Raw genomic sequence first — 24,157 nt, forward strand, 5'->3', positions numbered from 1 at the left:
GGGGAGCAGAGCAGGCAGAAGGACCGAAGGACACTGCTGAGGGGAGCAGCGGGCGGCAGGAGAGGCCTGCGCGCCATGTGGGACTCTCCTCCGGTGGCCGGGGAGCAGCCGGGGATTGAACCGGCGCCGCAGAGGCCGCGCGCAGTTTCGCAACCCAGCGCTCAACCGCTGCGCCACCGGGGAGGCCCTGGAAAGTTAAGTTTTGACAGCAGGTGCTCACTTGCCATACCTGAGGCATGGGAGGCAAACCTGAAAGTCATCATCAATGGCCTGCCAGGTGACCCCACTCCATCCCTGCACTTCAAGAGCCCTCCTCAGCCACTTGTTTCTGGGGGTGTCACGGGCCTCTATGTTCTGACATAAAATAGCATCTCAGAGGCATCTCTCCACCCAGGACTGCTTTACCCCTGAAACTACAAAAGCATATCTCTCTCCCTACTGATGGGGTTCTGCTTCAGCTGCATCAAGACCTCTGTTCCTTTCATTCTTGCTTATTCTCCCAAATTATTGATCTGCAAAGCCTCTCAAATCTGTGATTTTTTTCTCTTATGGTATTTCAACATAAAGCCTCTGCACGCACACACGCACGCACGCGCGCACACACACACACACACACTCACACACTCCTCTGTATATCTTATTCCCCTGCACAGCTGTTCGCTACATCTTCCCTCTCCCAGCCTGGTGTCTTTAGAGTTATCTACACTCAGGGCTCTACAGTCTCACCTCTTTAACCCATCACCATGGGGTGCCACTGGAATTATTCTGGCCTAGGTCACTGATATCCTTAGTGAGTAATCTAAAAGGCATTAATCTAAAAGGTCCCCCTACCTTGCATTAATGGCACTGCTGATACATTCACCAGCCTTCTCACCATGCATGGAGGTGCCAACAGACCTAAATAAAAGAGGTCTGACAATCCACATTGGGGCCTCTGGCAGGGTCTCCCTGGACAGATGGCCTTTGCTAAACAGCACCTTCTCGCCAGTCCAGGCTTCAGACCAGTGCCCGCCTACAGCTATTTTGTGTTTGCAGGGTCATAGTCTTCATTTTCACCCCCTTAGCATTGAATGTATCTCATCCTTCTCAAAACCCTCCCCCAGGCTTCCATTGATGTCTTTGGTTTTGGTTTCTGCCACTACCCCGCTTTCCTGCTTTGCCTCTCATTATGAAAGTAACCTCTGAAAGTAATGCATATATAGTGAAAAGTTACCCTTGATAATCACTTAAATGTGTTAAGATGCTCACACTGTAGAGGCATGTAGGGCTTGAGACCTTGTAAGAATATACTTCTGTCTTTCAGATTATGCTCAGTAAAAACTAAACCTATTTAGCAGAATAACCTACATCATGTACATCGTCCCTCTGTCTTTTAAATTTTTTTTATCTATATACAGTGAAATTTTTATATTTTTATAAAATTTGAAACAATCTCAAATTTACAGGGAAGTTGCAATTATAGTAAAAAAAAAAAAAATCCCTCATTGCCCATGTGATACCTGATCACCCCAATGCTTTAGTGAATGCTTCCTACAGGGAATTCTCCTGTATCACCATAATATGGCCATCAGTATCAGAAATTTATGGTAGCTTCATACTTTTGCCTCTGATGGTATTAATTTTCAATATTGTCATATTGTCTATATATTTCTTCTGGTTGGAAACTATATTACAGCATGGCTGAGAAACCTACTGACAAGCCAATAATAAGAATCATCAGAATTCAGGGTTGGAGTCACAAACAAGGCTTATGCAGAAGATAAAAACAGATTCCTCACGAACTAGTGACAAAGAAATTGACCAAATTATTAAAAGGTTGTCGATATGATTCTAAGCACTGGCTTTGACTATGTTCTAAGAACAGCAGGTCCTGGGATAATGTTTCATTCGATGTCATTTGGTTAGAATGACAAGAAAAGATGCCAGCTACCTTGAGTACAATGACATTACTTGAGAACCTGGCTTCATTCATTATACATCACCTTGCCTAAAGTCAAAGTTTCTGAGAGCCTAAAAAATTGTCAACAAGTTACTGTATTCTGTAAGAACCACAGCAGCTTAAATTGGGTTTTGGTATTTTTAGTTATTTTCTCTGACTTAATTTTTAAGCTTCTTCTTCATCTTTCCATCAATTGTGCCTGCTTTGTTTGGCCAAAGATTCTGAATTTTACAATTTTGCCTTACTTTAAACTGAGTGCATTAAATTAGTAACTCGCAACTGGGAGCATTTTTGTCCCCATGTGTTGCCCAGACAGTCAGCAATATCTAAAAACATTTTTTTTGGTTGTGACAAACAAACAGAGGTGGGTTGCTACTTGTTTCTAATGGGTCAAGATCTGCTGGTAAACACCCTCTAAAACCCAGGTAGTCCTTCACAGCAGCCCACAATGTCAAGCGCTGAAGCTGAAATACCTCAAGCAAGCTGGTTCCCAGGGAAGAGCTTTCCACCTCAAATTAACATATTGATAGCTTAAATACCTCTGTAGCACATTTTCTAGTGAATTCTGCTTTCAAATTTCTATTATAACATTTTTTTTAGAGTTCAAGTTTCATACAGCTTATGCTGGCCACACCTGGGAATGCACAGGTGGAGTCCACGTGGGAGCACAGGAATCTACTGCCAGTCCCAGTCAGATTTGGTAGAACTCAAAACAGTTTTTGGTCTAAGTAAAAAACAAAAACAAAAATAGTGTATATATTCAAATCAAGGGTGGAGCCAAGTCTCAAAAGTAGACTGCTTCTATTGAGGAAATTTTGAGATTTGTTCATGCACAGGAGGCAAAAGAATGGAATAGGTTAGGTGTTGAGATGTTGCCACTCACACTTATAAAGTAGTTAGCCTTCTCTGAAAACAAAGATCACTAGCACCCAGAACAATTATTTCCCCCATGGAGTGGTTACCATTAGCAACTACATTCTGTTGCTAGGCAAGTTCAGGTCAGCTGTGAGAGTGAATGAGCAGTCTCCAGTCACCAGAGGCACAGAGATGGAAGCTGGACAGCTCCCTGCAACCTGTGAGTGGATTCCAGAGTCGCTTGTCACTGCCTCGGTGGGGCAATAAGTTTGTTAGCAGTCCCCACCTGATCACACTCATCTACCCCTTCAAATATGAGATGACTTTGAGCACATTAAATGTTTTTACTCCAAGTCTTCCACTGGGTGAAACAAAATGGAGTGCTGGATTCAAAACAATAATGAGAAACCATTTTTCATTTACCAAAGACCTAAGATGTATTTTTCCCCGCCAAAATATGGAATGCTTTGTAATTTTAGAGTCATCCTTGCTCAGGGACCATGCTATTCTCTGTATCATTTCAATTTTAGTATATGTGCTGCCATATATATTTTAGTATATGTGAGCACCTAAGATGTATTTTTGAAATATAGAAAAGCTTGGGAAGTCAGCATGGAAAACAATAAGAAACTTCACTCACAGCATATGGCTCTTACAGCAACCTAACTTGGAGGATGAATAATAGTTTAGTTGGAGAAGGGTAATATTTTAAAAGCAAGGTGCCTTGCTGAGAGTTAGCCTAGCTGAGAGTTAGCCTAGACGTAGTCTTATGTATCTTCAAGTTAATAAAGAAAGAGGAAGGTATTTTGAAGTAATGTGATAGACTAAGCCTGCTGGGTCTGGCGGTCAAAAGGTCAACATAACTAACTTATTTCCACTGTTCACCTCTCCCATGAAATGCAGGCCTTAACAAGAGTATAAAAATTCCCAGGATGCTACAACATACTACCCACTGCCATGGTTTGTACATATTGTTTCTTCTTTCCTTTGGTTAGCCAACTCCATTCACTCTCTAGAATACACTTTAGCTCATTTAATAAGATTTATTTTCAAAGTAGAGTTTACCTGTGATATAATTCTAATGATGCATGCATCTGGATTTTTCTGGCAAAACTCTAATTTTAATATTTTGACCTAGAAGTCATAGTTTTTTGGTTCCACAATTATGATCTTATTTTGTCTCCTTTACATAAAGGGATTCTTCTAGAACACAATGTGTCTCTTTGTATCACTGATGCCTTAAATATATCCAACAAGTACAAAATACACCAGAGCTCTGTATCTAGACATATCATGGAGCAGATGAATATGTAATTACTTACAGGGCCTTTGAAGTTTGTGACATTATCTTCCTAATTTGTTTCATTTGCTATATTTCAGGCTGCACACTTGAGATGAGTACTGAGTGTTAGACTGACTAATTTTTCTGATCAGTTGGCAGCATTTACTATGCCTTCTGTGACCGTCAGTGGTGTTCTAGGTAGGCAAATAGTAGGCAAACACATGAAAAAGGTAAAGTTTGTTTGCAATGTTCCTCCAATTCTCTGTGCTCTTCTCCTTTTTTGCTACATTACCATTTCCTGGCACTCAAATACCTAAAAGTCTTATATTTTCCTGTTGGAATTTCAGGTATGCGGTACTGGATTTTTTTATAAGCTTGTGACAACACCCTTATTCTTGACCTGCATATGGTATGTTTTCAGTGAGAGAATTATTTTTAATAATGTAGTAAGTTTCTACGAACCCACCTCACAAGAAAAGATAGGATCTGACAATACCCTACATGTTACCATGTGGTTGCATCAATTCTATCGCCTTAACTGCCTACTAGCCCTGGAAGGAACTTTGCCCTTTTAGTCTGTTCATGTTTACATAGTGTTTTATTTCATTTTATTTACCTGGATTCTAAATACAATATTTGGTTTTAAACTTTCTATAAAGGGTGTCATGTTGGGCTGCAAGAGTTTATTTTTTTGGCTTCTATTAGTATGCATTTGTACTTTTTCTAGGTTCTTGCTCTTGATGAATATTCTTTGCATATCATGTAGAACACAGACAAGGCATTATTAATATACCTGGGAGTAGAGTTGCTAGGTTCTCAGATACAAAATGTTCAGCACTGGGATATAATATCATTCAAGTCTCCAATGTTGCTTCACCAATTTATAAATCAATAAGCAACATGTAAGAAATTGTGTGGATCTACAATTGCTCCAACATGGAATTACGAAACATGTTTGCTAATTAAATAGGTTCAAAATGGAATTTTATTGTGATTTTGAATAAAAATAGGATTGCAGATCTCTTTGCCACACTCTAGATTATAAAAACAATGCTTTCAACATTTCTCCACTTAAGATGAGATTTGAAAAGGTTTTTATTTTTCCTTCCCTAATGCTCTATCAAGTTCAAGGAATCTCCTCTCTCATTCTAATTTACTAAGAGGTCTTTATCTTGAATAAGTGTGTTCAATTATATAAAATGCCTTTGCTACATCTATAAAGATGGTCATGTATTTTTACTAATATTAAGTCAGTCTTGCGTATCTTGGATATACCTGACTTGGTTTAATTATAATAACTTTATTGCTTAATTGTATTGCCTAAATAGCTTGTTTTCCATACATATATTCATAAATAAAATTGGCTTATATGTTCCTACTAATGTCTGTTTAGTTTTGTTATAAATGTTGTATTGTCCTTGTAGAATTCAGAATTATTCCTGTTATCTTTCATCTGCAAGATTTTTGTGAAAAAATGAAATTACCTTTTTATTGATATTTTAGTAAAACTTTTCTCCAAAATTATGAGGCCTATCTTTTTTTTTTTCCTTCCTAGTTCAAGAAAAGGTTAAACCACTGCTTAAAATATTTGATAATTTTGTGATTTATTTTCCTCTAGTTAATTTAGTAAGTTATATTTTTCTCAAAGTCCTCCTATTTCATGTAAGTTTCCAAAATTGTTGACATAACTTTCCCATATAAGCAAGATAACAGATTGAAAAAATCTTCACTGAAGATTTCCAATTAAAATGTATAGAAGAAATAACTGAATTAGAAAATTAACATCTTGTAACCTATAATGAAAAAAAATATTTTAAGAAAACATATTGGCTTTAAAACGATTAGATTAAAACTTGAGAGAAAAATTTTAAATGTAGGACTATAATGACTTGAACCTGATATTCTATGGCTAATTGTGAGGTCCAATACAAAGTATACATGCTACTCTTAAAGTATTGCAAAAACAAATAAACCGTAAATGTAAGCAAGCTTTTAGAGCTAACATCCACTTAAGGAAAAACAGGGAGTAACAAGTTAAATAACACCATAAGAAAACATTCATTCAGAATATGGGAAATTCTCTAGAACAGGTTTAATTTCTGTAAAATTAGGGTGAAAAGCAAAATTGAGATGGCAATGGATCTAGAAAAAGAGACGTTCAGAGGCAGCACCCCAAACATAACATTTGGGATCTTAATCTGAATAGACCAGCTTTGAGAAATTTGAGAATAGAAAGGAATTAGAGGTTACCCAGAAATTTCATTAATTTCCTAGGTGTGATAGTTTCAGAGATGCTTATTGAAGGACATAGAGGGAAAATAACATGATACCTGAAATGATATTTAAGTTAGTTCAAGAAAGAATAAAATTTAAATTTGAAGATAATAAAGTGAATGAGATGGCAATTTTGAATGATGTTTATAATGACAATTCTTACTCAGGAACTCTTAGATTTTTTAAATATAAATTGTTAAAGTATTGGAATATAGCTTTTGACATTCTCTGTAGTCTTTACTTGATCTTTAATCTGGCACTCAGCTTCTCAATTTGGGGTATTTATAACTATACATATCCCCTGAGATGCCTTTTATGCATTCCACAGATTAACTCATGAAATGTACATTTTTTTGTTTCTATTTATTGTTTTCATATTAAATTAAAATTTAATTGTAAAGACTTTGTATATGACTGAATAGTCACAAGATATCTTTCTCCCCCCATCACATATATGATATATATATTATATAGATATCTGTTTCTACAACCCAAATGCCCAAAAATAGATGATTGGATCAAGAAGATGTGGCATATATACACAATGGAATATTATTCAGCAATCAAAAAAGATAAACTCATGCCATTCACAGCAACGTGGATGGAACTAGAAGGAATTATGCTCAGTGAAATAAGCCAGAAGGAAAAAAAAATATATATCCCATGGTTTCACTTATAGCCGGAATATAGGGAAACCAAATAAGACATCAGTGTAAAAAAATAGTAACACTACAAAGCAAAAACAGACAATTATAAATCAGAGACATACTGCAGGGGAGGAGGAGAGAGAGGGATCAGAGGGAGGGAAGGAGGGAGGAGCACAGGGGACTGAAGTGATGGTGCATGGGTGAAGGAAATTCCATGGGGACTACACCTGAGGGGGTGGGGGGAAAGCAAATATTGTAAAAACAAAAAAGATATCTATGTTTCCATATATACACGAATGTTGTATTTAAATTATTCAGAGCTTTGTGTGTCAGTGAAGTCAAATGTTTAAAGGTGATGCTCAGACTTAATGTATCTTGGTGATATTATGTCTCTATATTATCAAGAGAGAAGTGTATATGTGTTATCACTATGATGGTATTTATAAATACTCTGCAAACATGTCCATTTCTTCATATAATTTAAGGTATTTCATTGGTTACAAATATGTTTAAAATTGCAATATCATTTTGGTAAGCTGTAATCTATGATGCCTTGACCTTCTACAAGGGTGATAATTAAGCTTGCTCAAATTTATTTCATCTGATATTAATCAGGTTGCAGCAGTTTCTTTAGAATAGCATTCATTTTTTATTGTGTTGTTTTTGTCCTTTTCTTCATTTTCTTATGTTATTAGGCTTTAAATATGCCTCATGTAAACAACTCTCTGAAGTAAGTTTAGTTCATTGATATTTATTATAATTTATTGATATTTAACTATTAGACAGTTTTTTGGATTTGGGTTTCTGAGCTATTCCCCCTGTATTTTTCTCAGGTCCTTACATTTTGCCGAGTTTACTCTTGAGGATACCTGGGCTAGAGGCCCAAGTCCACGCAGTCATAGCATATCTTTGTTGTATGGTGAGATAAGGGTGACGGCAAAGTGAGAAATGAGCTACAATTCTTACCCAACTCACGCCAAGAACCCCAATTTGCCTTGCTGCCTCTTCCTCTGTTCCGACCTGCACCTCCTCCAACCCCAGTTCGAAACAGCTCTTACCTCACCCCATGGAGTTCCAGCAGTTTTGTAATATTTCTTGGCGTGTTTCTCAATCATGAAGGCGGGAGGTAGTCACTCCTCTACCTTGTCACCTATACTATAAAAAGCTGATTCAGTGTCAGCAGTGGGAGAGGATTAGGGTCAAAAGGGGAGGAGGCGCAGTGAGCTGTGGTGGAGGACAGTGGGTGCTTTGGTGCAGTAAGTACATCTGCAGAGGTATGAGCCTATTCCCGAGGGTCATATAGAATGTTGCAGATCAATGGTACCTCAATAAAATTAGATACAATTAAGAAATAAGAAAGAGGGCCTCCCCGGTGGTGCAGCGGTTGAGCGCTGGGTTGCGAGGATGCCTGCAGCCTCTGCAGTGCCAGTTTGATTCCCGGCCACCAGGCGAGGGTCCCACATGGTGGGCAGAAGGTCCCACATGGCACGAGGGTCTCTCCTGCCGCCCGCTGCTCCCCACAGCAGTGTACCTTGTCAGTCTGCCTGCTCTGCTTTTCCCTCTGGCTCTGGTGAATTCTCTCACCCTCCCACGCTTCTGACTGTACCCAGTGCTTGTATAAATAAATAAATAAATCTTTAAAAAAAAATAAGATACAATTGTATTGAAAATAGATATAATTAAGGAACACATGTTGAACTATGTATCAATGATTCAATTTAAAAAAAAAAACACAAATGCACCCTATTAATTGACCACCTTTGCAAGCATACTTTTAAAATAAAATTTCCCAGATTTAACAAAAAATTCGATTAAATGAATATTTTCACACACTGCTTCTAATATCTAAGGAAATACCATCTATTTAGTAATATATATTAAAAATCTGGTAGTGCATAAATGCATAAATCAAGTCCACATTTCTATTTGATTACAAAGTATCTATTGAAAGCCATTAAGTTTTAATACTAGGGGATTATTTATTTGTCCATAAATAATATTTGTCCAAATTTATGGTATGACCAGGAAATAGAATATTCTGCAGTCATTTAAGAGAATTTTAAAATAGCACATATGAAATAGAGCATATTAAAATATTAAGTACTTATATCTGAATGATTGAATTATGAATACTTTTTTATTTACCTATGTTTTCTAAATATTTTGCAGTGTATATATATCAGTAGATGGTCTTAACCAATTATGTCCTGTACATCATTATTAAAGCCTCCTACTTACAGACAAAATCTAATGATCTACTTGAGCTAAAGTGGTAGTGGACTAGCTCACCAGCATCTTTTGTATTTAATCTAGCACCTTTATTGTCTTGTTAAAAAGAATAATCTCTGAAAATGGTAGGTATACCAGGAAATAAGGAAATAGAATGAATCTCACATACTTCAACCATTCCACATTTCATGTTCCACCTTTGTATTCTGGAGAGAGAACACACACTCTCAGTTGGAATCCCTTCTCTCAAAATGTTTACATACATACTTGCACATGCTATATCATGCATGTATACATACACATGATATTTGGCGAAGGGGGGCAGAGAAGTATGTCCTGGGACCCCTGGCCTTAGCTAAGCACAAGAGCATGTCAGAAAGCAATACTACTCAGATAAACATCAAACTACATGTTCTATCACGACAATCTGTTAAATTAAATATGCCTACCTAGGAATCAGGCATTTGGCCACCACCTCTCCTTAGCCTTGGAACAGGATTCACTGGGCCCCCTAATATGTCCCTGGGCATCAGAATGGCTCACAAAATATTAAAAATGACAGAGCAGGGCCTCCCCTGGTGGCACAGCAGTTGAGTGCTGGGCTGCAAAGCTGTCCCGCAGCCTCTGCAGTGCAGGCTCAATTCCCAGACACCAGCGAGGGTCCCACATGGCGCACAGACCTCTCCTGCCGCGCCCGCTGCTCCCCTCAACAGTGTATTTCATCAGTCTGCCTGTTCTGTTCCCTGCTCTGGCTCTGGTGAATTCTCTCACCCTCCCGTACTTCTGACTGTACCCAGTGCTTAACTAACTAAATAAATGTTTTAAAAAAAATGATAGCTCAACTAATCAATTTTGAACTGTTCCAACATTGCTTTATCTTTGACTATATTTTCTCCAAATAAATATTTTTTTAAAAAGGTAGTTTGGGACAATTGAAGACTGACTCTCTAGATGAACTATGTAATCAGTCAGTTGCCAAGCTCTGTGCAACCCTTCCAGAGATCGGCAGTGTATTTTGTGTTACCTTTCATAGAAATAGAGCTGAATCCTAACCTAGAGAGGACAAAAGCATTTTCAATGAAAATTCCAGGGGATGCAGACAGGTTGATCTACCCAGGATTCTTTCTCCATCCCTCACACCAAGTCTGCCACACCCCCTCAGCCACCTCCTTTAGTCAAGCTACCATCATTTCTAGGTGATGCAACAGCAATAAATGTTTTAGGATCTCTCTGCAGCTAGTCTTATTACCCTACACTTTTTCTTTTATAATTCCTGCAGATTTTTCCTTTGGAAATGCAACTCTGATGAAGTCATTCTCAGTTTCAAATGCTTTAATGACCACCCATTGCCTTAGGATAAGACACAAATTGCTTAATTTGTCTTATGTAACTCAGCTTCCAAGATCTGCCTTCTCTCTGTTTTCCCATTGTTCAAGTTACCCCATTCTGCCCATACCAGACTTCTCATTTAGTTTGCAAAGTTCACTCTCTCCTATCTTGATACTCACTTTTCTGACTGGTGATGGTCAGTGTGCTAAGAGCTATAATCAAGGTACATATACCTTCATGGGAGTACAGAGGAGAAAGCTGAGCGACTGTACAGGAGAAGCTGGGAAAAGAATGAGGAAACAGGTAGTGGTTGAGACAGTCTTCAGGATCTTCTAAGTACTGAACCTAATTTGGTGCCAAAAACTTTATGTAAAGATTCACAGACTGAATCTGTAAAAATAAATAGCATGTATTTCAAACTCCTGCAAATACAACATAAAGCATCAGGATCCGAGTCGATACTTTCATCCATTCCACAGTTAACGACTATCTTTCCAGTGCTGCTTATATGCCAGATATTATTGTAGGTCCTGGAGATTTAAGGTAATATTGATCAAGTAGTCCCCGGCCTCACACATCGAACATTCTAGGGTAGAGACAAGTAGATACACAACATAAGCAGTGAGATTGTTACGAAGAAAAATGAAGCAGGCTTGTAGGAGTAATCAAATAGTGTGTGACAACAGTTGCTATTTTAGACACTGGGATGTCAGGGAAGGTGCCTCTGAGAGGTTACATAAGTAAAGGATGGCACCATGAAGCTCTCTGGGAAGAGTGTTCAAGCCCAAGGAATCTTATGCTACTCTGAGCCTGAACAGACCTGGCAGGCTGGAGAAAAGCAAAAGAACAGGGAGGAAAAAGGAGAAAGGTGACTAGGATCTGATTCTCTTGAACTCTGGATGCCCTGAGAAGGACTTCAGATTTATTGTAAGAATTATGAAAAGCCAGTGAAGAATTTCAAGGATCTAAGACCTTAAGATCTAAGATCAGTTTGTAAATTCAGTTTGGATGAATGTGTGCCCAGGTTTCCAGCACCAGCTCCCATTTATGCAGATCATGCTGTCCATTAGTACGGGCTTCCATGCATGCTCAGGGGTGTCCTGTGGTGAACTAGCAGCGACACGGTCACCCTGACTGCACTCATCTCCCCTTTCCCTAGCTAGTGAACACATTACACTGTACAGTGAACTTTAATCTATTTGATTCCACAATTTCAATGTGCACTTTTTTTTAAAATGAGGGAATCTTTTAGTTTTTACATAGTAAAAATCAGCAAAATAAATTATTTATAGGGAAATGTAGAATTATGAAAATAAGACCTACTTCATGGAGGACAGAAACTTTGGCTCACTTGGATGGAATGTGTTTGTTCTGTGAAGTGAAGGATATGGACTGTGAGTATCAGAGGAACTCCAATTCCTCTTGGCCAGACCCTCTACTTGCCATCACACCTTCTTCAATGACTAGCTAGAATTAGTCTTAAAGACATTACAATTACAGTCTCTAGAATGATGATTATTTCTATGCTCCTGACTGCAGGGACCAACCATATCTAAGCCCTTTTATGTTCATCAGATTCAGGAAAAGTCACCAGACTGACTCTCAATGTTTTTCAACAGATGGTTAAACAAGTTTGATTACAGTCAAACCCTGGAATTTAAAGGTACCCAACACCCATTTTATTAGGTTGACATTATTTAATAAATTAGAGGGTTAATATGTTTGATACTTTATTATACTCTATCATTTTAATGAAATGTAACTCAGAACATTGTTTTTGTCCCTGATATTTTTCCTTAAACTTGATTAACCTTTTAATTATTACTTAATAACAGTTAAGGAACCATATTCTTAGACATAAAGGTAGCTGATAGTTAGAAAATTACTCCGAGATGGAATTCTGTTATATGAATTTAGAATATTGTGGTTTCTAGCATATTGTTACCTGCATGTGGCCACATTTAATCATCAACTATGTTAAGTGGAATAGCTTATGGAGACATCCAAATGGTGATTTATGATATAGGTGATCAAAAATTCAGTCACATACATAACACAGTTGTGTGCTTCACAGATCATCTTTGAGCTGCAATTATGATTCCTGAGACTGACAACCCTGTCTGGTCTTTGCAATCTTCCTCTATGTTCGTTGGAAGGAAAGGGGATTTCTCAGATATTTCAGATAAGGTGTCATAGAACCAGTTTTAACTGTAGTTTTCTTTGTGCTTCACCAGTTTTTCTTAATGTTGATTTTTTTTTTTTTTTTTTTTTTTTTAGGATGAACACACTTTTTTACAGAAACTCTTAGGATAAATTGAAAAACAATAACCAGACCCTGGGGTAATTTTTCCTTCTTTGTAACATCCCTAAACTAATTAGTCATAACATTGGATTTAGAAAATTTGCTGGAATGACTTTCCTGTTTAATAAAACAGGTATTTTTTTCTCTGCATATGCTAAGTGCCCGTTTTCAAGTTCTGTGCAGCGGCCATTCTGTCATCGCCTCTCAGAGACACACCTTCCTGCACAAAAGTGCTTGTCAGCTCTCAGGGCTGTCCATTTAGTTCATAGAATACAGTGTATTTTTCTGAGCTTCCAATTGCAGCAAATGTGTTTTGAGAAAAGAGGTGGAACTCTTAGTGCCCAGAGTAGAGTCTTTGGTACTGAATCAGGGAATGGCAGGAAGGGCACTGACCTGCCAGCTAATGTCAGAGCCTGGGTTGGCACTTGACTCTCCATGGCTGGTGGTATGACCTTCAATGAGCCTTATGAGTTTTTGAACTGTTTCAGTTACCTTGCTTCTAAAGTAAAAAGATTGCAGTGGATGATGTATAAGGTCTTTTCTAGCTCTGAAAACTTTTTAATGCTCTATTTAGCTTAGAAATAGAGGTCTTTCTTGTGACTGATATCTGACCTGGTGCTTTAAACCTTTTTGCCTTGTGGCTGATTCCCTATAAAGTTAAATGTTCATTCTCAAGTACGCCATGGTATATTAGAAATGAGTGCCAGGAAACATGGAGAATCCTATATTTAACATCTCAGAATTGGATACTAGTTTGATATAAATAGCAAGTTGTTATCTGAGTAGATTACAATGGATTTACTATCAAGCAAATTAAATCACCGGGGACAGATGTGTTTTTAGAATTGTCTGAGACAATCAATCTGTGAGTAGCAAATTTTTGGTAACTGCCAAGCTGTCCTGTGTAATTCAAAGACATGTCAGCCAAGCTCTTCCTTTTCTTTGGCCAATAGAGAATGTTTGCAGGAAACGAAGGATCAAAGAAGGGACACTGCATACTGTTCTGACTAGAGTACTGCAGGCTTTCTGGAAACAGCAGCACGTGGAAGACTGAGAAGCAAGCAACGTGACAGGTGACAACGGTGCAGGAAGGAGGTGAGGGATGAGGAAAGAAACCATTAGTATAGCCACTGAAGTGTGTGCGTTTGATGGTAAGAGAAGAGGGGAGTAAAGGGGAGCAGAATCATAAGCAAAGTCACAAGCAAGAAAGATGATCTGAACTCATCATAATCAAAGGAAAATGGTGTGAGGTAGGAAGACCAGTGACGGAAATGTGGTCACTGCACAGTTGTACCATGGGTTAGGATGACATATGCTCAGTGATCAATGGGGGGGAAAAAGATTTTTTTCAAAGTAATTTGTCATTGAGATGTTGGTCATTACCACTACTGGCAATATTCAGATTTTTACATGAAAGACAGACGTGGCACACTGGCCAACTAGAAGCATGTACCAGAGAAAAGATCCCATCACTATTAGTTCTGTCTTTAAGAGGGTCTGTGAGTTGCAACAAGATTTAGCAAATTTACTCTATAAGGGCCTCATAGTAAGTATAGTTTAGGCTTCGCAATGGCATCTGTTTCCCACTGTTGTTGTAATAGATTACTACAAGCTAAGTGGCTTAGAACAACCTCAGATTATGATTTCACAGTTACAGAGGTCAGAAGTAGTTCTAAAATCAACATGTGACTGGGTCTGTGCTCCTTCTGGATGTTAGGAGAGAATCTGTTTCCTTGTATTTTCCAGCACAAAGACCACTATCAAAGCTAGCAGTTCAGGATCTCCAAAACTCTTTCTGATCCTGACACTGAGCCCACCCATACCAAAATAACCTTTCCATTTCAATTCCTTATTGAATCCTACCTGAAAAATCCTTTTTGCCATGTAAGTGAACATATTCATGGGGTCCTGGAATTAGGACAAGGACCTTTTCAGAGACCTCTTTTCTATTAACCATATGGGTCTTTCAGTCTCTCCTCGCACCTACTCGACTCTGACATTAAAGAAAACTGGTCATAGACAATACATAAACCAAGGGTTGAGGCTCTGTCCTAATAAATGCACATTTACAAAGGCATACCATGAGTCAGAACTGTTTCATGGGCTAAAGTTTGCCAACCCCTAGAGTAGACTTTTTAAAAAGGGTGTCATCATGGTTATTTCAAGCAGGGACAAATTTAATATAGAAAATAAGAGGCTTACATAAGCATTACAAGAGTTAAAAGGAATAAAGAGAGAGCTCAGTAGATTTTCAGAATATCCAGATGGGCAGAAGTCCCACAGAAGCAGATGATGCTAACTGTTTATAGCACAAGCCTCGGTGATTTTTAGGAGGAGGCCTGGAAGACCTAGGAGTTCTGCCTTCATTCCTATACTTGTGTTTAGCTGGTAGAAACTCTGGGGAATACAGTATCTGGGGTTTTACTTTCATGGGAGAACTTGGAAGAAAGCTTGGGTTAGGTGTCATGCAGTATTATCAGATAATATTTGACAGAGATGATGAAATTTGGCTTAAAAAATAATTTCAAACTAATATGGAGAGATGCCATGAAATGACAGATTGTTTTCAAAAACAAATGAGATTCTTTCTGCCAGAGTACATGTCCCAGTTCCACAATTTGACTGATTTTGTAAGTATGTGGTTATGTCTGCTTTTGTTTGTTTTTTGTCTTTTTACCAACTGGACATATGCAGACAGACTGCTATGACAGCTTTGATATCAGTTACGCTGGAGCTCCATCTAGCCGCTGCCTCTTTCCATCCATGACCTTGGTCACTGCCTTAGTGTGGGCTCCTCATCAGTAGAGTGTTTGCAATAGTAACTCTTATGTGATTTGAATAGGAAGAGAATGAGATAATTTATGTAAAGTGCCTTGTATAAAGTTGATGGTAAATAATTTATTATTCACCCTTCCTCATTAGCTCCTGAGACTTGAGTATCTTAGAGAATTTTAAATATAAGATGGGTTTTCCAGTAAGTGTTCTTACTGGGGAAAATTCTCTGTTTGTCCAAGCAAACAGATCAGATCCAGGACTGTGACAGGCGATATTATAAGGAGCACCATTCTTCATCTACCCCCATATTTCTGCAGGTAGAAACGTGTAGAGTAAACTCTGACAGTTGACTTTCTTTTTGTAATGCAAGTGCCTGACGTAAGTCTTGATGCCAAGGTAGCCACTTCAAAAAGGGTTCAAATAAACATATCCCAGTCACAATACTAGATAGAGCCAGGTTGCTTAGCCCTACTAAGTTTCCTCTTACAGATCCTGCTTTAGATAATCATTTGAGGAGTCACTTGCAGTTTTTTTCTCTCTTTTCTGTACTTTAAATCCTGCTCTTACAATTTAAATTCACCAATAAAGAGTGAAGTCTGTAAACCCTTAACCCTTAGCTTCTATCCCAAATAAAGCAGGACCCAAGCCCACACCATCTCCTACTTGCAACCTGACTGTGTGGCCCAGGTATGCTGTGTCATTCCCAGGTTTGACAAATTATGTTTTTTTCAAAGTTTGCTCACATTTATCATTGAAGAGTGTCTTGCAATAATAAAAAAAAAGGAATCTTCACTGCCCCAGTCACAACATTGGTTATTGATAGCCTGAGACACACACAAAGCAAAAGAAGAATGACAACCAACTCTTAGATACCCTTAGAGGTTCTGGTGGAAGAGGTTTCCATCTTTTTCTTTCTCTTTCCTTCACTGAATTCCCTTTTGCCCTACCTTCCTACTCACCTCACCCCATGGAGGAAACCACCTCTCTTCAGGCACAGTGGCTCATCTCTCTCTTCTGATATCTAGGTGGCAAAAACAACTTAAGAACCAGGGGAGGTTAACCTACTCTGGACTTGGCCATGCTTAAAGAAGGCTATATTTTGGCTTCAACCCACTTTCCAATCAAGCTTCCCCATCAAACAAGATGAAGTTTGGTTCCCGATTGAGTCAGTCCTCTGTGTAGACCCTCTGGGCAGGATTTATGTTATGTGAGAAAGAGAAATGGTAGGATTTATGCACAAATCCTACTTTGTACCTTGAACAAGTGGCTTGAGATATTTTCTTTCTATTTTTTATTTGTGGTCCATAGTGACTTTCACTCAATAACATATCATGGATCTTTTTGTGAGACAATCGTATTTTATGGGGCAACTGGCTTGTTACTAGGGAGAATATTATCATTTTTGAATGCATATTTTGATCCTTTTGAAAAACCAACCATATGCAGTTGCAAGCTAGTTCCTAATGCCCTGGGGGGTGTGATGACCCCGGAGGGAACACTACCCCCATAGACATTCTATGTCCCATGAGCACCCATCAAAAACCCCCCAGACTGCCTCAGATATACTCCTCTCATTTAGCTTTTGACCAAAAAGACTGGGAACCGGAGTTGCAGGGGATGGTCCAGGAATCCTGAGCCCGGCTCTGCCAGAGAGATGCTAGGAGAGTAGATGTGGCTTAATGAATACAAGGTGGCAATTAAACTGAAAGGGCCTGCCCCCTCTCCAGAGGCCACTTCTGAAAATGACTCAATGGAGGGGAGACTTTTTTGTGGCCACCTTGGGAGGGATGAGTTGAAGATGGCAGGGTCATATGAGGAAAGGAGTCCAGATGCCAGGGACACCCCAATCAGTGTCCTACCTACCCCCTCCAGATATACCTCAACAGGGCCATGTTGACTCAGCAGAATCCATGTGATTTTAAAACTCTGCCAGTTCCCATTGATTTCCCCCAAGTTGCTAGGATTGGAATCCTGGTCTCTTAGTAGAAACCTCTGAGAAGACCCTGCATCTGTGCCCCTGCCAGTCCACACTGACCAGTCACAATGGAAAAACAGAGCCTCAGAAAAGAGAGGTACCTGCACCCTATGTCAAGACCAGGCTTCCTGTAGCAGAAAGAAAGTAAATCAGGGGAACAGGCCCACCATTCCAGCTGACTTGCTCTTTTATACAAAGGGACATGGTTTGGGCCTGCTTGACCCACCAGTTTGCTGAAGGGCCTGTAGTGGCCTAGTGCCTAGCTGCAGTCAGCACGTTCACCTTCCCCCAGTCCCTGTAAACCAGACATTTCCACCTTCACTGGAGAGTATGATCTCCTTTCTTCCCCCCCCCAAGCCCTACTGATGTGTTTGGTTTACAGGTACCTGTTCACCTAAAGGTAGAACACTCTTCAGGGTTCTGAGTGATGAACTGTGCCCTCAGGACAGAGGTATGCAGAGCTGGGGGACTTGGCATGGCATGGCAGGCCTGCTGCCTGCCCCAGGAACCACTTGCCAGATGATCTTGGGGAGCCACGGGGAACTCTGCTGGTGACTGCTGAGAACTGGAGTATCCCTGGTGTCCTTGATTTCCCCGGTACTACCTGGTTTGTGCTGCAGTGGTGGTTTTAGAAGGAATGAGATAACTCATTTAAAGAAGAATGAAGGCTCTAGGCAGAAGGTGGTTCGCCTGTGATGAAGTCATGGGCAATGTCACAAGAATACTGGACAGATGACAAACTCATGCTGCTGTCTGGCCACCTGGGATGGAGGCCAGTCCTCTGCATTGAAAATCTCGTTTGTTAGCACTGAACAGAAACCTGGGCAGGTCATCAACTTTGGACACTGTAAATTTTCTGGAAAAGGCACAAAAGAGTCAGACTCCTAACTTTCCAAGTCACAGATATAAATACTATCACAGGAAACAGTGAACAAACTCAGAAGTAAATAACAGATGCGGTGAATGAAAACGGATTTTCCAGAAAGTCCAGAACAGCTCCAGCAAGAAATTGTGAAAGGAGAGCAGAGCTAGAGAAAGAGGAGGAGGAAGAAGAATGGCTGGGGTGCTCACATGCACAGATGGAGCAGCTTCTGAAAAATGAATTCAAGCAATTAATGTCAATGGCTGGAGACCCGTTGCAGACCATCCATTCCTGTGCCTGCCTTCCTTGGAGATCACCTGGCTGATGGCAACTCAGAAGTTGTGCAAATCAGAAGCAATGATGATACCACCGTCTCTTGGTCAGAAGTTAATCTGAAGGGTGTCACTGAGGTTAAGCACAAGATGTCCCTTCAAATTCCTGAAGAAAATCTAGGAATGTTCTGACAGTCATGGCAAGAAAGGCAAATGACTGAAGAGCTTGTAGGAACAATTACAACTTTCCAAGTGAAAAAAGCATCTCTGCAACATGAAAATTCACACCTGCAAAGTCAGATTCATCAAAGTGGCCTACTCTAGAAGACAGGTATGGCATGCCACTTCACTGAAAATTGTTTGAGGCAGAAAAACACTGCTTAGAAATGAAGAAACTTTCCAAGGTATGTGAAGCCCTGCTCTCCCCACACATGTCCATAACCATTACAAGAACACCCACAAATGTCTGAACAATTAGGAGAGAACTACTTGCTTCCACTGACAGGAGATCTGAGCAAAAGCTTCTCAAGAAAAAGATGGAAACTGTGTTGAGAGAAAGCTTGAGAAGCAAAGAAAATATTCAGAACACAATAAAGATAAACTCATGCAATTTGCAGCAACATGGATGGAGCTGGAAAAGATCATGCCAGATAGAAAATGAAATAAACCAGATAGAAAATGAAAAATACCGGATGGTCTCACTCATAGCAGGAATTTAGAAAACCTAAATAAGGGGCCAGGGAAAAGGCTAATTGCAATAAAGTAAAAATCAAACAAGCAACTATAGACCAGAGACACACTACAGTGGGGGGCAGGGAGAGGAGAAGAGGGATCAGGGTCAGAATAAGAGGGGTGGGAATTGTATGGGGAATATAACCAAAATGACAACACATACATTATGCAAAAATGAAAACTGATGTAAGAATTATATAAAATAAAATAATTTATTTTAAAAATAAAATAAATTTATGTTGAAGTAACAGAAAAAGAAAAGAAAATATTCACAACAAGCAAACGCTGGCCAACATGGAGTTCAAGTGCCAGCCTTCCACAAGGATCTTTTTGCTCTTGTCCTTTCAGCCACAGCCCATAGAGGCCCAGGAGCATCAGGGGATCCCCAGAGTCATGAGGCAGAGGAGGGTGACAGAGATCTGCAGGCACCTGCAGGCTGGACTCAGCTTCCACAGCAGTTGGGTTCCAAACACCACAAACCCAGCATGACATCTGCATGTCTTGTCTCAGAGTCATTTTGATTTATTTCCTTTTAGTTTAGCTATTATGAATTGACTGCTTGTATTCAAGTAGATAAAACCTTTTAGTTGGCAAAGTTTGTTTTCAAATATAGCTTCACTTGATACAAAAAACAAAAGGATCATTTTAACAGTTAAAAAAAAAATACACAATTAGGGCCTCCCCAGTGGCGCAGCGGGTTGAGCGCAGCACTGTGAAGCTGTCCGCAGCCTCTGCAGCTCGGGTTCTACTCTCGGCTGGCCAGGGAGATTCCCACATGGTGTGGCAGACCTCTCCTGTTGCGCCCACTGCTCCCCTCAGCAGTGTATTTCAGTCGGTCCTCCTGTTCTGTTCCCCACTCTGTCTCTGGTGAATCTTTTGGCCCTCTGCACCTCTGGCCTGTACCGCAGTTCTTGTATGTATATATAAATAAATCTTTGAAAAAAAAATACATTGCCTAAATTACTTTTTCTCTTAACTATTGAAATTCTTAAGTATTTGATTTGCAAATTTAAGTCATAAACTAGATGTGACTTAAATATTAAATATGAGGTTTTGGGGGCCTCCCTGGTGGTGCAAGGGGTTACGAACCACACTATGCAGCAATCTGCAGCCTCTGCAGCATGAGTTCGATTCCTGACCGGCCAGGGAGCAACCCACATGGTGCAGCAGACCTCTACTGACTTGTCCGCTGCTCCCCTCAGCAGTGTACTTTGGTCAATCTGTCTGTTCTGTTCCCCGCTTTGTCTCTGGTGAATCCTCTCACCCTCTCACGCCTCTGGCCTGTAACTACTGCTCTTGTATAAAAATAAGTAAATCTTTTAAAAAATAAAAAAAAATACATCGTTATTAACAGAGCTAAAAAAGCATGCTTTACTTTCTGCTTATTAATCAAAGACATATAAAAATTCCCCTAAAGTAATTGTTTTTACGTTTTGCTATGTTATTTTTTTTAAAAAGGTGTGTGCCTTTAAATATAACACATGGGTAAGTTAGTTTCAGTAGAAAATTGCAATGACTTAGGAGGCAGAGGAGAGGAAGTCTAGCATACAAGAATGCGCATTTATGCATTTTGCTTCTCAGGCACATTACATCCTGTTGTGTCAATGGAGTTTGTATTCTTACTATTATCCTTTTAGAGGCGAAAAACTGAAGACACATAACATGCCAAAGGGTCACACAACTGATTGTAACAGTGCACTAAGAACTGGCCAGAGACAGAAAGTAATGGGAAAATATTCAGTTTTGTGGTTTATTGTTCTCATCCTACATCCAGCTCCTTATCATTTTTGGACTGACACGAAGCGCTCCCTCACATCTGCACGCCCAGGCGCTCCCGAAAGCCCCCATGTGCTGAGGAGCCCTGCAGTGAGTGGGAAATCAACAGCACAGCTAAGCAGAGAAACCCTCCACTGCCAATCATCCCAGAGGCAAGAACGAGTGAAGAATATGCTGTCAGCTCCTGGCATTTGTCCCTGTAGAGGAAACTGAGTGCTGGCTAATAGAGGCCAGAGGTCTCTGTGGCCTGGGGAGGAATTCAGGGGTTCAATCACTGAGCAGTAGAAGGGAGAGGACCTAACCTCAGGGAGGGTAGTAAAACCTCTCCTATGAAGCAGAAAATCAGCTGGAGCTACCCACTCATAAGTAATAAATGGGCATTAACAACTTATACTGGCTGACTCTGAATTACTGTGTGCATTCTGTTAAGTCAACAGAAAGATGAGCTTATCTGTGGGCATATCTTTCGTTTTTTACTCTCTGGCCTAGCAACAGTAAGAACCACCATAAGCAAAAGTGTTGAAAAAATTAAAATTCCGTTGTTGAGCATATATAAAACCTTTCCAACTTTCACCTCCAAACACTGAGTTGAAGATATATTACAGAAGCTCTTCCCCCAAACTTCTAATATTTAAACTTGAGGCAGCATATTTCAGCTAGTTTTAACAGCAAATTAGGCATCAGTGAATATAAATTCCGGAATTCTAAAGCTGGAACTATTGATAACATCTATAAATTAATTTTTTAGTCTCAAGTTCTTTATGAGAAATAGAAACTGCTTTCTAAATCACTGGTTTTTGAAAAGGCCAAATTATATAGTCACTGCGAGGCCATTTTAAGAATCTCTATAAAGTGATGGAAAAAGGTAGAGGATCATTTAGAAGCATTTCCATCGACGTGCATATGCTTTGGGTCACATCAGTAAGGGTGCAGGCGTCACGATCTAAGAAGGGGACTTCCAATTCAGATCTGCAAACCCAAAAGTGATTTACAAATGGTAAAAGACCATGAGCAGATACAAAAGCAAACCACATTTGAGTTTATTTAGAGGGAGGTGGCCACAGGGTGCCACGCATTATGGTATTAAGCTCAATTTTATTTAACATCTTTATTAATCATCTAGAAGATGAGTAAAACTGCACATTAATTAAATCTGCAGATGGTGCTAAAAAGACATTTTAGAGTCCATTGCGGGCAAAGTAACGATATAAAAAAAAAACAAACGGGGTTTAAAAGGAAGCAGAGCAAAACATGGGTATTTACTTTGGTGGAATAAAGCCTTAAAACACACCTAGAGTGGAATATGAAATGATGCTTAAGGCCAAAGCAGGTCAATAGAAAACAATTAGTGATGATGATGCAAATTAGTTGTAACAAACAGCTTTCTAACTAAATTCTAGTTTTGTTTCTCACATGATATAATCTCTTTGCTTGACATTCAGACAGAATTTACTTTATGAAGAGGCAAGTCAGATAGTCAGAATCTGCATGATGTTATGTGGGCTAAGAGTGTAAAGGGACCCCTTACTGTATATGCCCTAAATATACCCTTTAAGGTAGTTCTATCCGCCTATCATTGGCTTGCCAAGTCACAGACCTCTTACTTCCAGAAACTTGCTCCAAAGTTTACAGTACAGAAAACTACAAAATCCTCTTCTAACACTATTCAGTGTGCCAGTTCCCTGTTAATTGTGTGAATACGTGAGCCTAAGTACCTATGAATTAAAGACTACCCCGTTTTCCATCACCCCATTTTTATTTATAAGATGATCATGAGATTCTAAACAAACAAAAAGTATTCATTGTCCCTCTATTTTTTAACACTTTTATATGCCATCTCCTGTAATTTCCTTTCCACCCAGATCCGGCAAGTTTCCAGTAACAATTAGACAGCACTTTCCACAAAGAGTACTTCAAAGGAGGCATGGTTAAAAAGGGAATAATTAAAGAGGCATGGGTTTGGGGGAACTTCAAGTTTGGTGAAGTCATCCAGGGTTTCACATAAGGTTGACTGTTAAGCCCTCTTGTTTTTAAAGGGAGATGGAAACTTAAAACCTGGAAGATGTCCTGTCAGGTTGACAATCTTAAGAGAAACAGGTGCACAGAATGAGCTGGGGGAAATTTTGATGGGAAAGAATGAGGGGTTAGATATTTTGATGTCTTTCTCGTCTCTCTATCCAATCAGCTACTGGGACTCTAACCGGAAGTCAAAGGGAATAGAAAGTGATTTGTGAGGCCCATTTAGGTCCTCCTCTGGCAGGAAGCCGAGTTGAGAGGGAAGAAGGCTGTCTGTGGGGAAATAGATGCTGGCATGTCACTCTCACCTAGCACTTTGAGCTGATGGGTTTGGAATCAGGCTACATGTACATGAATCACTTTATCCTAGCCTCCTTTTATCCAAGAATATAGTAAATAGAACATATAAATGGCGATGGTTATAGAGTCATTACAACAGACTTGAGATAACAAGTTCTGTCATTATATGTAAAATGTAACAAGAGGATATATGCAGCACTTAGGTAATTTATAAAGATTAATTACAAATAAACACCAGAAATTCATATAACACATGTCAAGTAGTCCATTATCTTATAGGAAGTCAGTGACATCCTCCAACCTACCCTAGAGAAAAAATACTGCTCTAAGTTGTGTGTCCATCATTCCCTGGCTTTTCTCCATGGATGACTTTTTAACTCTTTATAAATAGCAGATTTTTTTTTTAACATTGCCAGTTTTTGAACTTCATAGGGATGGTATCATACTGTGTCCAAACATGACTTTTTTTAAATCATTCAACAGTGTATTTGAGATTTATCCATATTTTGCCCAGAACTGTGTTTAATTTTACTGCCAGAGTGTTTTACTATATAACTATTCTGCAATGATATATTCATCCTCCTTTGCTCGA

At 39.4% G+C, this 24,157-nt stretch overlaps 1 pseudogene; it reads right to left on the minus strand.

The window, feature by feature from the left end:
* Nucleotides 1-3,245: 3,245 nt before the first annotated feature.
* LOC119239594 (U6 spliceosomal RNA) lies at nt 3,246-3,345 on the minus strand (annotated as a pseudogene).
* Between the last annotated feature and the right edge of the window lie 20,812 nt (nt 3,346-24,157).

Source organism: Talpa occidentalis, unplaced genomic scaffold, assembly GCF_014898055.3.
Source record: "Talpa occidentalis isolate TD23 unplaced genomic scaffold, MPIMG_talOcc4v2.1 talOcc4.11, whole genome shotgun sequence".
Classification (NCBI taxonomy): domain Eukaryota; kingdom Metazoa; phylum Chordata; class Mammalia; order Eulipotyphla; family Talpidae; genus Talpa; species Talpa occidentalis.